Here is a 14,534-nt window from a genome sequence, read left to right as displayed (position 1 = left end):
GCATTTCAAACTGTACAAGACGATGCATCTGAAACCTTGACCAAACTCCATGGCACAGTGCTCCATCGATAGTTGTTCTCAATATCGGACTACATGATACAGATTTTCTGGAAACTATCATGCTAGATCATTAAGATATTGTGCTTTTGTCACAAAAATGTGACATCAAAAAGGCATTCTATCTGCTGCCACAACTGCACAAAATATTTTTGTGTCCCACATACTTCATGCTCATTTTGCTATACCACTGTTATTTGTAGTTGGCATGTGAGCTATGGCAGGCTGTTCCCTATTGGTTGTTTTTATACGCGTGTTGCGTATATGTGTACTGCGAGATTTTAGAGCAAAATTTCTGACACTGCATGAGGAGACATGAGATGCCCAGTCCAACATTTCAGTAAAAAAAAAAAAAAAAGTCAATCATTCATATTTTGAAGCACTATAGACTTTTTATGGTCTGAAGCTATAGTGGAATGGTTTTCCAGGCTGGAGGAGGTATGAAGTGAAAACATGGACTCGATCATCTCCACGTGTGGACTCTGTGTCCAGCAGGGCCTCTCCAGGAGCCTGGATAGTGACCGATTTGTCCCCTCTGCTGTCCCTGCTCTTAGAGCGGTGCCTGTCTCTCCGATCCCTGAAACACCACCACACACGCATGCGCACACAGATGTATATAAACATTTATATACACAGTATACTCCAAGTTGGTACATAAAGCAACATAAAATGGATAATCGTTAAATAACGATACGGTGGTACCCTCAGTGTTTGCAGTAGTGTACATTCACATTTGTATGTTCTAGACAAAACATCAATGCCCACCCACATTTAGGCAAAAGGGAAGAATGTCGGGAAATGGCATACGCACCTGTGCTTGCGAGAGCTACGGGAATGGGAGGACTTGTAGGAGTAGCCCGAGTACTGTGACTCGTTGTCCATGTCTGGGGCCAGTGGGCGGGGTTTGTGGACCCCAGCTCCGCCTCCTGGAACATTTTGTTGCTATGCCCAGTTGAGTTTTGCGCTCTGAGATAGATTTAGAGGATAGAGCCAGCGGCAGCTGCAGCAGTTCAACCTTACTCCTGAGAGAATCTATTTTGAAGGCTGAAGAGGAGGAGGAGGACTAACCTGAGGGAGGAAGAGTAATAAGTATACCTTTAAAGCAAATACCATAATCCAGAGCAACACATCTCAGAGTGAACACGCTCCCTGTTAATCAAACCAAAGACTGGTGGTGTCAGCACAAAGCTCTATCTGCTCTTAAAGGTGAGCTACAAGTGCCCACAATTTCACTACAATCTGTTCTCATTCAGAATGAACAAGTGCATATAAAATCAGAGCAACACCATAATATGTAGAGATCTATAAAGATCTGTTTTTATATATTTCAATGAATCCATTAATGTCCCAGAACAGTGATAGTATAAAATTGAGTCACATTTTGAAAATGAACATCTTGAATACACACTGAAAATTGAAACAAAGGTTGTAGTCTTCATCTATTAATTGAACTGTGCAAGAATAATGAACAAACCAGAAAATAGCATTACACACCACTTCACCTTCAAGGTATTAAATGTTTTTCACCCTAAGGAAGCAATTTACAAAAACAGGCTCATCGTTCAACAACTTTGTGAATCGGTACTTTCACAATTCTCACACTCACCACAAGGTCTCATCACTCTCACACACACACACACACACACACACACACACACACACACACACACACACACACACACACACACACCAGCCATCTCCCATCATCTCCAGGGTTACCAAGCTTGGCTCTTACCAAAGGAATGAATAAGAGGGTACAGGAGCAGTGAACAGTGTGGGGGCTAGGTTTCTATGGTTACATGACCTTTAACCACACAACCCTATTTCTGGGGAGAGCAAAAATATGTCAGTGAGCTGTTCGTATGTTTACCTGGGTCTGTGTGTGTGGTCAGCTCTAAAATAACAGCAGCAACTGTCATTGAAGAAGCTGCTGTGTGTGCCTGAGTAGGTACTAAACACATTCTTAAGAATAGTGACTCTTAATCCAATTCCTTTAATGAAGAACCACAACTTTCCTCACTTTCTATTTCTAAATGTCTGTCCCCTTCTCTCTGATTGGCTGTATATGAAGGGAACGCAAGCTTTCCTGATTAGGAAGCCAAAAACACAGACCTCCTCTTTCTGCTGTGTCTGTGTGCATGCACTTCTTACTCACCCACTTGTCAGGGATTGTTTACAAAACTGGTAATACAGTCAAGGATACCATTTGTCGAGGGCAGACTCCCAACACATGCCACGCATCAATCTCAAATAGGGGCTCTTGGATTCTCTCACACACACACGCTTCTCACAGGAATTGTAAAAACAGTAGGCCTACGTTTGAACAGAATAGAATGGGACCATAACCCCATGCATTTTATAATAAAGGTTAGAATAAAAACTCATATATAAAAACATAACTCTCGAAGAAAATTAAGAGATCAGTCCCAATCAGTATCTCTGCATTTGGCAATGATTTCAATTCCACAGTCTGTTGAATTCCACCACATGTACAGCTCTTTGTATTTAATGAGATTCTGATTAGGTAATCAAAGCTTATTTAACAAGCAGTGTGAAAGACTGGTGGAGAACACCTGAAGATGCATGAACAAGCTGCAATCAAAATCTGAGATATTCCACCAAATACTGATTTCTTAACTAATCCTAAGTTAAAACATTAGTACCATGAATGTGTTTTCTTTGCATTATTCTGTGGTTTGGAAACAATGCATTTTTTTTTTTGACCCATTGTCATTTTGTAGGTAGGTGTAAACCATCAACAGTGATCTCAAATTACTTGTCGCCAAGCGACGTAACCAGCTCAGCGGATCATTGTCTGCACAGGGTAAGGCCTAAATGCCTCAGAGTAACAGTGGACAAGAATTGCAGGGGAGGTACTCAGGGCGCCCCCAACACCCACGCAAAGACAGGCCGAGGCTTAGAGGCCTTCATTGAAAAGCTCGAATGCTGGGACTGGACCAAGTTTGGTACAGTAATCAAAATATCCATGAATCTAAGGCAGTTTACGCCGCACCTACATTTAAGAAAAGTTTAAGTTGGTGTTCGATTGTAAATACATAACCAGGACTATCTACATCCCAGCTTTTGCAACAACTTAAGTCGCTGCTTGACACACAGTATCGGTTCTCTCTCGCGTTTACTGGAGTTAGGCGAGCTAAGGATTAAATCGTAGCCAAACCCATTTTCCAATGAAGACTGCAATAAGGTATGGTGGAAACAGTTTGCGTCTACTGATACAAAGATTACTGCTGTAAGCATACATTAAAACATGCACTTCAAGCCACCAAAACAATAAACAAGTGAAATGAGTGGAAACATTAAGAATTATTTTATTGAAATCAAGTATTTGGGTTTAAGAAACAATTTGACGAGACTCCACACAAAGGAAATGAAAGAATACCCAGCAGGGTTCATCAATCCGGTTCCATTTTGTTTGCATGTCAGCACCGAGTTCACCGTATTCCAATAACCCTATCCACCAATACGCCAAGAACTATTAAATTACTGCAGGCTTAGAGCACAGCGACGCGGACAGGACAATGCGACGCTTAAAATGAGTTTTACTTGGCTCCAAAAGTTAAAAGGTGAAAAACACAAAGCGAAGACAGGCGTCGTTCCCTCAATTCGCTGTGAGGGGAAAAAAGACTACAAAAATTAGGCGACTTGCCTTTCTTTGCGAGGGGCTACATCCGAATGCTAAGGACCTTGCGGCACAAAGAAAATCCAAGCGCAGGGGTTTTCCAGACTGGAATAAAATGCACTTTTCAACATCCACGTCGTGAAATTTTGCAAAACACTGCCCAGTTCTATGGAAATAAAGAAAGTAATCCTTAAAGGCAATACGTTACATCTTAAGATCAGTGCAATGTAAAATCCATGATCCGTTCCCAACTCTTCCACTATGCGTTGGTTCAATGCCTTGAGCCCCGCTGCGTGTGTGAATACTATCATTCATCACCCAGACACTTGCGAATCAGAGCTATTCGGCTGGAAAACCATCCAAATGAAGAGCGTTAAGGATCATGGAGAGAGCATAAAACGTATGCTTTACTTTCCATTACGGCATGCATAATATTGTTTCACCTAAGCATATAATTTATCCTCACTCTTATACGCTTGAGCAGTTTTAACGCCACGTTTCTTTACACTCACTATTAGACAACAGGCGTACTCGTCGCACTTTCTTGTCTGTTCCTTTGGCCGTGCACCTTCCCTAAACCAAACAATTCCACTCCGTTTTCCCCTGTTTTGCCTGCGGGAACAGCTACTCATCTGTTATTCACAGAAACACATATTTCCGTCTCCTTCATTCAAACCGTGGCTACTACACCGACTACGCCCCATGCCCACACTTCTCCTCCCCCATGTTCCTTGTGTCGCCCCGCCGTCCCAAACTCCCGATCCCTTTCCTCAATATTCTACAGGTTATCACTCACCGAATATACAGCTTTCAATCGTTGTTCACCCTATTCTACCATACTACTTCAGATCATAGTTTAGGTCATTATTTAACCGCCTGCTTCAGCTTCATTTTTTTTTTTTTTTTGTAGATTTGATTCTTTATTGATCGTTGACCGACTGTTATCTGGGTTGCGGGCCACCTTCAATACAGCAGCGTTGTATTTAGAAAGCGATCCTAGAGAATTAGGACAGCTAACGTAAACTGCATGGCGCAAAAGATGGCCTGTAGTCCTTTGGGTTTTTCTCCGGGATCATTCTCTGATTGGGTATGGTAGGCTCTGAGTTTAATTATTTTTGCCTTAGATTCTGTTAATTCAAGGCTTCTTGTCTGAACCTTGTCTGATCCTCTTCTTTGAGGAGAAGGTTGCAGCAATCCGCCGGTCCTTTTCCTCTGTTCCCATTCTTCCAGCCAGTGTTCATTCCTGTACATCCAACTCTCTGGCTTCTTTTTCCCCTCTCTGCTCAGAAAAACTCTTCAACTCCTGACTTCCAGCAATCCGACATGTCCGCTGGATCCCATTGCCTCCACTCTGTTCTAGACGATCTCAAGAGATCTGCATTCTGCATTCAGAACCACCAGGGTGGTACCAATCCTCAAGAATGCCACACTCAACAGCACCAACATAACCAGTTACAGACCAGTATCACTTCTCTCTTTCCTCTCAAAAGCCCTTGAACGAGAAGTTTACAATTCATTATCTGGTTTCCTCACACAGAAGTAGCTGCATGATCCCCATCAGTCTGGCTACAATCCAGCACATTCAACAGCCCTCATAGCAGTGACTGCGAATCTTTATGCTGCTAAAGCTGCCAAACTGTCTTCTGTCCTGATTCTTCTGGACCTTTCAGCAGCCTTTGACACAGTAAACCACAACATTCTCCTCTCTGTTCTCTCCAGCCTTGGTGTGACTGGCTCTGCATGGAAATGTTTTCAGTCCATTTAGGTAACATGGAAAGGATCCACTTCCAATCCATGTAGACTCTCCTCTGGTGTCCCCCAGGGCTCAGTATTAGGCCCTCTTCTCTTTGTATACCTGTTCTCTTGGTGATGTAATATCTTCTCATGGCTTTTCCTACCACTGCTATGCTGATGACACCCAATTATTTCTTTCTTTCCCACCCTCCGATACGCAGGTCTCCAGACTTATCTCAGCATGCTTGACTGACATTGTGTCATGGATGACAGCCACCACTTGAGGCTCAACCCCAGTAAAGCCAAGCTTATGTACATCGAGAACTCCCTGGTATCACTATCTGAAGCTGCTCGTAGCCTGGGCATAACTTTGGACAACCAGTTGTCATTCTCTACTCATATTTCAAATCTGACCTGGTCTTGCAGATTTCTCCTTTGTAGCATACGAAGGATTCGGCCCTTTCTTTCACAGGAAGCTGCCCAGGTAATTGTGCAGTCTTTTGTAATCTCAAAGCTAAACTACTGCAACTCGCTACTTGCTGGTCTTCCTCTAAGAGCCATCAGCCCTCTACAACTTGTCCATAATGCAGCTGCATCACTGGTCTTCAATCTTCCTAAATTCATATGTCACTCCACTGCTGCGCTCACTTCATTGGCAGTATGAAGTAACTGACCACATCAGATTTGAAATCTTGATGCTTGCATACAAAGCCAAAAATGGACCAGCCGCTCTATACATTTTGTCAATTGTCAAAGCCCGGTCCACATTCACCCCAAAATCCAATTACACCAACGACCCTCAAAACAGTCCCAACACATGGGAGTGGGAAAGCCACACAGGATAGAGGGCCATTCTTCCTTCTCCCTTTCACAGGTTAGTTTATAAAAGGGAAATGTGATGGCATAATCTAGCATTAGGCTATTAGCATCCAGATGCAGCTAGATTAAGGTAGAACCTGGTCCTTAACACTGATCTTGGACAATTTCATTCTTTTTTGAACCATAACATTAGCCATTATACAACAAAGGCCAAACTGGAGTCAGTGTAAAGGAGCCACTTCTACCAACATCTTAACAGATCAAAGTATAAATCCTTTCATATGTGTCAAAAACCAACCCTGGCATCACTGAGCCATTTCAAGAGGTGAGGGACGAGCTTCACAGTATTTACACTACACAGAAGGTGCCCCTTCATAGGTAATGACATGATATCAGACAACAAATATGTTCCTTTTTGTTCCCTGCAATGTTGACAGGAGTCAGTCCAGAACAGGGCTGCACAAATAAGTATACAGTAATGAGCAGTGAAGATGATGTCTTGCCACAACACAATGGCAATCCCAGTACGCCCTGCCTTATCCATTGTGCGTAAAGAGAGGCCAAACCTTTATTTTCTATTCTGTAGAACGCTTAAAGAAATAAAATAAACTCCTTCCACACTCTTTATTCTTTGCTCTCGCATAGTGTTAATTTATAAAATAAAGGATACAACATAGACATATGATGATATTAATGCAAAATACTCTCTTGGAGCCCATGTGTCTTGCAGGGGTCCCAGTGAAAAAGAACCTGAATTTGTTTAAGTCACCCATCCACACATTCCATAAGGCGAAGAGAGCCACAATCTTGGGTCAAGTTGACATGGGCTGATTATGGGTCCTCGAGCAAAATGGTACCTGTTGGGTTGCCAGTTTGTCACTGATGACGTGAGTGAGTATTAACATACATGTATTGGGTAAAGTGCTTGGGGGGGGGTCCCTTTAATGGGCAGATTCATTTCCTCAGCCATACATTTTCAGTCTCATTTTAGTTCCATTTCTTCATCTTCACTGACTAATTTTTTTTTTAAACTGTCACCTCAGTTCCCTTGTTCCAACTTTAGCTTTACCTAATAAAAAAAAAAAAACACCTCACATATCTGGACTTTCATTTGAATGCTTTTTATTCCAACTCGGTGCATGAGCTGAAGGTTCGTCTGTCCTGTCTCTCTTCTCAGTTGCAGACAATACAATATTTGCAGGTTTCTCCCAGGAGAAAGGCATGCTGGGATTCTAGTAAAGAGCTACACAGGATGTATGAAATGGCAGGAATGCCACACCCTTAGTATGTGTGTGTTCATGTTTCAAATGTGTAAGTAAAACTCTTTACAATGTCTCGTGTAATAAATCAAAATCCTGTAGAATGGATCTTGGGCTGAACTGGTTCTGTTGGCCCTTCTTCGTTACCTAAACAGGTTGGAAAGATGACCATACAATTGCCACAGTCTGCAGGGGTAGTACACCATAAGCAACATAATTACATCAACTCCAAAATCAATACTAAACATTATTCAAATAAATACATAAAATTCTTAAAGTTAAAATTGGGAATTGCTACAGGTTTGAAGGCCAGTTTTCAGTCTGGCAATAGCAAGACCCAAGATCTGCGGTGATGTTTTAATATTCAACTGTGTGCTCCATTTAAACTCAACCCCAAATTATTCTAGTGATTCCAGACTAGATCTTTTTGTTTGGTACAATCAAAAAGAATTGTGGTACAGCATTAAACAGGTTTAGCCCCAGTATTTATAAATGGCTTCTGACACACTTACCATCGCTCGACCCAAGATAAATAGATGGTGTCCTGATAATGGAGGAAGACCCATGGATGGTGTCATCTGAACTGACTGACAGGTGACTTTTTTCTCACCATTGTGAGCAGTCTACAGTGGTCTGCTTCAATCTCCTATGAAAATGAAAACAAGGAGTTAACCAGGATCTCACAAGTGCACAAAGCCATTCTTTTAAAACATAACATGAAAGTGCTAGCTAGCTGCAATGATAGTGTGTGTGTGTGTGTGTGTGTGTGTGTGTGTGTGTGTGTAGAGAGCGTGAGTAATATATCCACTTTACCCTAAGCTGATGCAGGTTTTTCATCAGCCCCTTCATTGATTGAAAGATTCCATCCACATTTTTTATCATGCGCTGCCGTATGCTTGCTCGTGATTGGCAGGGCCTCGTTTCATGCCTCAGCATCTCCAGGTGTGAACGGCCTTTTGGTGACTGGCAAGGCATCTCCTGCCCTTCTTGCTGTGAGGACAATGATGTCACTTTCTGCTTCTGACTGGCAGCCTCTAAAGGATCCAAGGATCCAAGGATCAACAGTCTTAGTGTCCTGACTGGCAGAACACAAAGGGTGCAAAAAAGTTGGTAAATATCTGAGCCTGCTAAAATTCTATTTATAAAAACACCACCACCACCACCAGAAATATACTGTTTAACTATCATAGTGCAACAATGACTGTGTAACGGAGTGTAACAAATTCTTACCATCTTGAAGAGCAGCATCAGCCATTTTAGCTCGTCCTCCCACATAACCCTGCCCACCAGTATGCATGTAGGCTTCTGATTGGTCAGTTGGGATAGCTGTTGATCCTTGCTTGGTGGCTTCACTGCCTCCAGAGGCCGAGGAGATGGTCTTTTCTAACAGGTTCTTCCATCTGTGGAAACATCGCTAAAGCCATCAGGTCCCAATTTCTACAACAGCACAATGTTGTTAAAATCATCTGAACATAAATGGCCTGACACCATAAATGTTATCACAAAACAGACACAGCAGTGCTGACTGGTTGACCTTGATGAGAAGATGGTGGGTCAGAGAGAGACAAAAAAACAAACTCACGTGTTTTTCTCAGAGGAAGTCCCAGCCACCAGCTCGTATATCTGTCTCTCTGATGTACTGATCACATACAAGGCCTTGTTATCTGATAGAGAAGAGCAGGTTGTCAAACAATGTATTCAAACTAACCCAAATGCAATTTCTAACTGGCTTCTTAATTTTTTAAAAATAAAATAAAGACATAGTTATTCCAGACCCATTCATCTATTCTGGCTATTCATAGCTGTAAGAATAACTACAAATATACCTGTAGCCACAGATCTGACAAGAGATGAATCCAAGCGAACAACGGGGCAAAAGGGGGTTTTGAGGTCCGTGTTCCTACCCCAAACCCCACCCAGTGAGCGCGCTGGACATCGCAAGATCAAACGGTCACCTGAACCCCTTTGGAGTAGCACCAACATGTCTGAGAGAAGCAGAGCATGAATGTCTGGAACACACACACACACACACAGAGTGAGAATGGACCTGTCAAGTAATCATTTGCAAGAGGAAAAACAAAAATGTATGCAAGCTTGCACACAGATCACTGAAAGCATCCATTCACATTAAAAGTCCTTGAAACATGTGTATACACACGTATGAACATACAGGCAGATGCAGGTGTACACACACACACACACACACACACACACACACACACACAGTTATTCAGACCATGTCATGTGTGAGGTAGCAGGGAACCAAATAACTCCAAGTCAGCATAGCACCATGCTCTCAATAGCTGCATTCCCCAGAGTTAACAGTGATTTGTTCAGCTGTGATGATCTCTTACCGATAGCTTTATCTTTACTAACTTTCCAAGTCAACGGTCCTTCGTGGATCATTTTCTTAGTGGTCAGGTCCAGATTCTACATAGAAAAAGAATATAGTTAATAATTCATACTCTGGATCAGGTGCTCCAAGACCAGAGAAGCTGTTTGGAAGGCAGATGGTGGATACATAGTAAGGCCGTACCTTGAACTGAGCAGCGACAGGACTGGCCTGCCTCTCCAGAGGGGACAAGTCTAGCCTGCGCTGATAACGGCTGAGCAGTCGCCGGTGCTCCGTCTCCCTGACGACCTCATTGACAGCTCGTAGTATCCCACGGCAGCACGCCTGTGCCCTCAGCAATGGCTGCAGGTCTGGAGAACCAGCTGTTGTGGGGGCACATACTAGTGTTAATCCAGGAGAAAGGGTGTGTGTGCTTGCCTCCTTGGTAAGCTGGTATGTGTGTGTATACTGAAGTGTTTTCATGGTTCAATACATTGTATGTGAGGGTTTCTATACATGCCTTCTGTGTCTGATGATGTTATCCAGCAGCAAGGGGTATTTGGTGAGTCTCTGCATCTCAGACACTAGAAGGTCCTTTAATTGTAGTCGGCGGCAGTGAGGGCTGGCTTCACATTCCTAACACACACACACACACACACACGAATGAGCCAAGGACATCTAAGTCCAAATGTGGATTCTGTTGACTGCAACACCAATTTATACCTAAAACAGCATCACTAGAAGTTATGTGCTGCAATAAAAGTCAAATATAAAAGACTGGATAGTCTCCAATTCAAAATATGGGTCAACCAATTCACAACCCAGCCCACTAACAAATATGGCAGAAGCTCTAGTGTTTGTAGGTTTGTCCAAAGGCTTTATACCTCTAAAAAGTGTTACCTGTATAAGGTGCGTGAAACGTGGGTCTTTGCGTTTATTTTTAATGAGCTCCAGTGCCTGACTCTGCTGACTGCACAGGTGAGACACCTGCTCCTGGAACTCCTCTCCTGCAGCGTCTTCAAACTAACACGCACACACACAAACACATGAGCTACTGACATATCAAGTAAAGCAACAAGTATATCCCACACTACACAGAACAACCCCTTCATTTTAGACAGCACCAAAAGATGATGTGAACTAGAAAGGGAGTAACACTAGCCAGCTCACTCTAGACACCATGATGTCTCCGATGCCTTGAACTATAGAAGAGTCCCTCAGCCTCTTCATGGACTCACATAGATTCACTGAAACACAAATGCAACGCCACAAAACAGAATCTGTTTAAGCGAGCCAGTGTATATGTGGTTTGTTAGAAAGTTGTGTCAGTGGGCAACAGAACTCTACTTGTGTCATGAAGGCCACCGCAGAAACAACATGTACAGCCTCCAGTCCATACCTGCTCACAGTAATGGCATGGTGCCGATAGCTGATATTGTTCTGTCATTAAATTCCCAGTTTGGGTGGGTTTTACACTTCTTTAATCTTGATTATGATTTAGACACCAAGTAGGCTTCAGAAATGTAGGTTTGAAAACACACTAAGACAAATGGAGCGGATTTGCACGCACACACATACGCTCGCACACAGAGAGACTGACCATGAAGACTGTAGACCTGGGGCAGGTTGGGGAAGATACCGGAAAGTTCTTCGACGGTCAAAAGGTTCCTCCTCTTCTGGAAGAACACCTGATCGAGAACCCCGAGAGTCCGCAGGTGAGATGCTTCCGTTGTGAACAGCTCTGAGGAAGAGGATATAGCAAAGTCACTACAATTTCTTACAAACGTTACACAATTCAGAATTCCACATTTTCATGAGTCAGGATAGAATTACCATATGTGCATAATAAATAGAATACTGTATGTTCAAAAGATTTAGTTGCTATTTAGCTTAAGTTAGATCAGTAAATAACTTTTCATTTTACATGTTAACTGTGTACTGGGAGTTGTCTTTTATAGTCAGTTGCAGACTAAACCATTCATATAGGATTATATGATGGAAAGGATTAACATGATTATATATGAATCATTACATATGAATCACATGATAATACATGATCAAATAATATTTTCCATCACACAAGCAACTGAACAAGAAGGTCGGTGTGGGCCATGGCGACCCCAGCAAGTACTACAACAAGGAGCTGAAGCTAGCCAAGTCGCTTGCGCTTGTGCTTGTGTTGTTTGCCGCCAGCTGGCTCCCACTGCACATCCTGAACTGCATCACACTCTTCAGCCCTGGTTGCGAGAAGCCCATGTTCCTTCTCTACATCGCCATCCTGCTCACCCACGGCAACTCCGCCGTCAACCCCATCGTGTATGCATTCCGCATCAAGAAGTTCCGCACGGCGTTCCAGCGGCTCTGGAAGCAATACTTCTGCTGTAAGGAGGCTCCTCCGATCGACACACAGATGAGTGAGAGACTAGACAAAGATCACTTCTGTCCTGGTACTCCGCTGGAGCACAACATTTGACTGGATCCAGGGGACTTTCTGAGCAAACTGAAATGCTTGCTTCTATAAATCATGTCTATTTTGAATGTAATTCAGTGCTTTACTGCAAATGCCACTGAGTGCATTTACCCCTGCAAAGGGAAATAAGACTCCTATGTAAAATGTCACGTAAACGTTTATCAGTGTTCGGCTCTACATCGCACAAAGCAAAACCCAGATTAATTAATTAATTAATCTGGGCAAATGAACAGCTTTATCAGATTTCTATTTTTTTTTTTTTATGTCAGTGTAAGTGGAATATGGGCTCTCTTGTTCTGCAGCCGGGCAAAGAGGACAAGGTTTTAAGATCAGGTCCATTGTAGAGAATTCCCCCGATTTCACTGATCCCATATAGCAATTTGTTTGTTTGTTTGTTTTTCATATGCTTTTTTGTCCTTTTTTACATAATCACATTATTATTATTGTGCATGTGAACACTTCAGTTCACTTATTGACAAACTGATTTTTACCAGTAATCAGGATCTTGTAGATGTATACATGCTCAGAGTGTGCTGTTGTCAGAGTCTGCTCCCATTGTAACTTATTATGAAACATTATAACTCCACTGGGACAAGAGGGGGAGGCTAGAATATGGAATTAAATCATTTATAGTGGCAAACAGATATGTGGTGTACAAGACATTTTTAAATAATTCTTTACTCAGTGATCAAAGTAGTTCTTTCTAACTAGTCCACATGTATCATACAAATATGAAAAACAGTATTCTTTGCACCACTCTGCTATCCAAAGTGTGCAATCATGATGGTGCATCATCTCATTATAAAATATTATTTATAGTCATCATGATTTTTTATTTATCAGAACACACTTAAATGAGTAACTTTGAATGTGTACAATATACATTAATAGTAGTTAATTTCAAGCATTTATTTGATACTAACTTCAAAATGCAGTTTTAATGAGGATATGTTAGGAATGTTAAAGACAATGCACACTATACAATTATATATATATATATATATAAAAAAATAAAAGGGCTGCTCATTAATCACATAAAAATACAAATTTGGTTTCCACAATAACTACTCACCAATGATGTACTTCATTTATTCATTTGCCTACTACATACAATGAAGTATTTATAGTTATGACATTGCTTAAGAATTGCACTAATGGAACAATACATTTATATAGTCTGACATTGATTAATAGCATTATAGGCCATTATAGTGTAGCATTTCTAATAGGCAAAATTAAGGCCATGCAAACGCACACAGACATTTCCCAAACATTTTATACAGGCACCAGAAACAGGTTTTTACATCCAGATTTTGCCTTTCAGCTCTGTGTTTGTAAGGGAGGAGCAATGCATGCAAGTAAGTAGTGCTGGATGACTTCAGGAAATGATCACTTAATTCATGTTTATTCAGCTCTTGTCTCCACAGGACATCAACTAGCCCATTTGACTTTTTTTGTAACTGCTGTATAATTTATGTTGTATTCAGGGTTCAAACGTTAAATAATTATATAATCCAAAACAGTAATATTCAGTTATACATTTTCTCTAATTTAATATCCCCTTTGCTATAACATTCAAATGAATACTGGAGCCATGTATTCTGGAGGCATTGTAAGCTTTTTCAGTATAGTAGCCAACATGTAGCCATGTTGAAAACAAAGCTTTCTCTATGAAACACACCAAGACTTGGACAAAGTCACCAAGATATTTATGTCCTCTCTGACTAAAGCTTGTCAGTAATGCACTTATGAAGATGCATCAACCATAAAAAAATAAAGTGAAATCATAACTAGGAATTTTTTTTAACATACCATTTTTTTTTTATACTTGACTCAGTGTTTGCTAGTGTTCCTCACTTTATTATGTTTCATTAGCTCTCTGCCCAAATACAGTGTGAATGAAGGAATCACACCAGTATAAAGTACAGTATGTACATAATTGTTGGTAAACAACTGTGGGATTGCAATCAGTACAATTGTACATTATTTCTTATTTCATTATTTCTGAGTAAATGGAAATAATGAACTAAGTCTGTTTCTGGTTTTCACTTTATTTGTGCCTTTTATCCTTATTCCTCTGCATGCGTTTAAGCATCTCTGCTTTCTTGAGACACTGCTAAGACATAAGGTAATGCTCCAATGGTGATGGTAATGATGATGATGTTAAAATAATAATAATAATAATAATAATAATAATAATAATAATAATAATAATAATAATAA

This window comes from Electrophorus electricus, unplaced genomic scaffold (genome assembly GCF_041902795.1).
Source record: "Electrophorus electricus isolate QZ-2024a unplaced genomic scaffold, ASM4190279v1 Scaffold27, whole genome shotgun sequence".
Taxonomy (NCBI): Eukaryota; Metazoa; Chordata; class Actinopteri; order Gymnotiformes; family Gymnotidae; genus Electrophorus; species Electrophorus electricus.
This window is presented reverse-complemented; position numbering follows the sequence as displayed.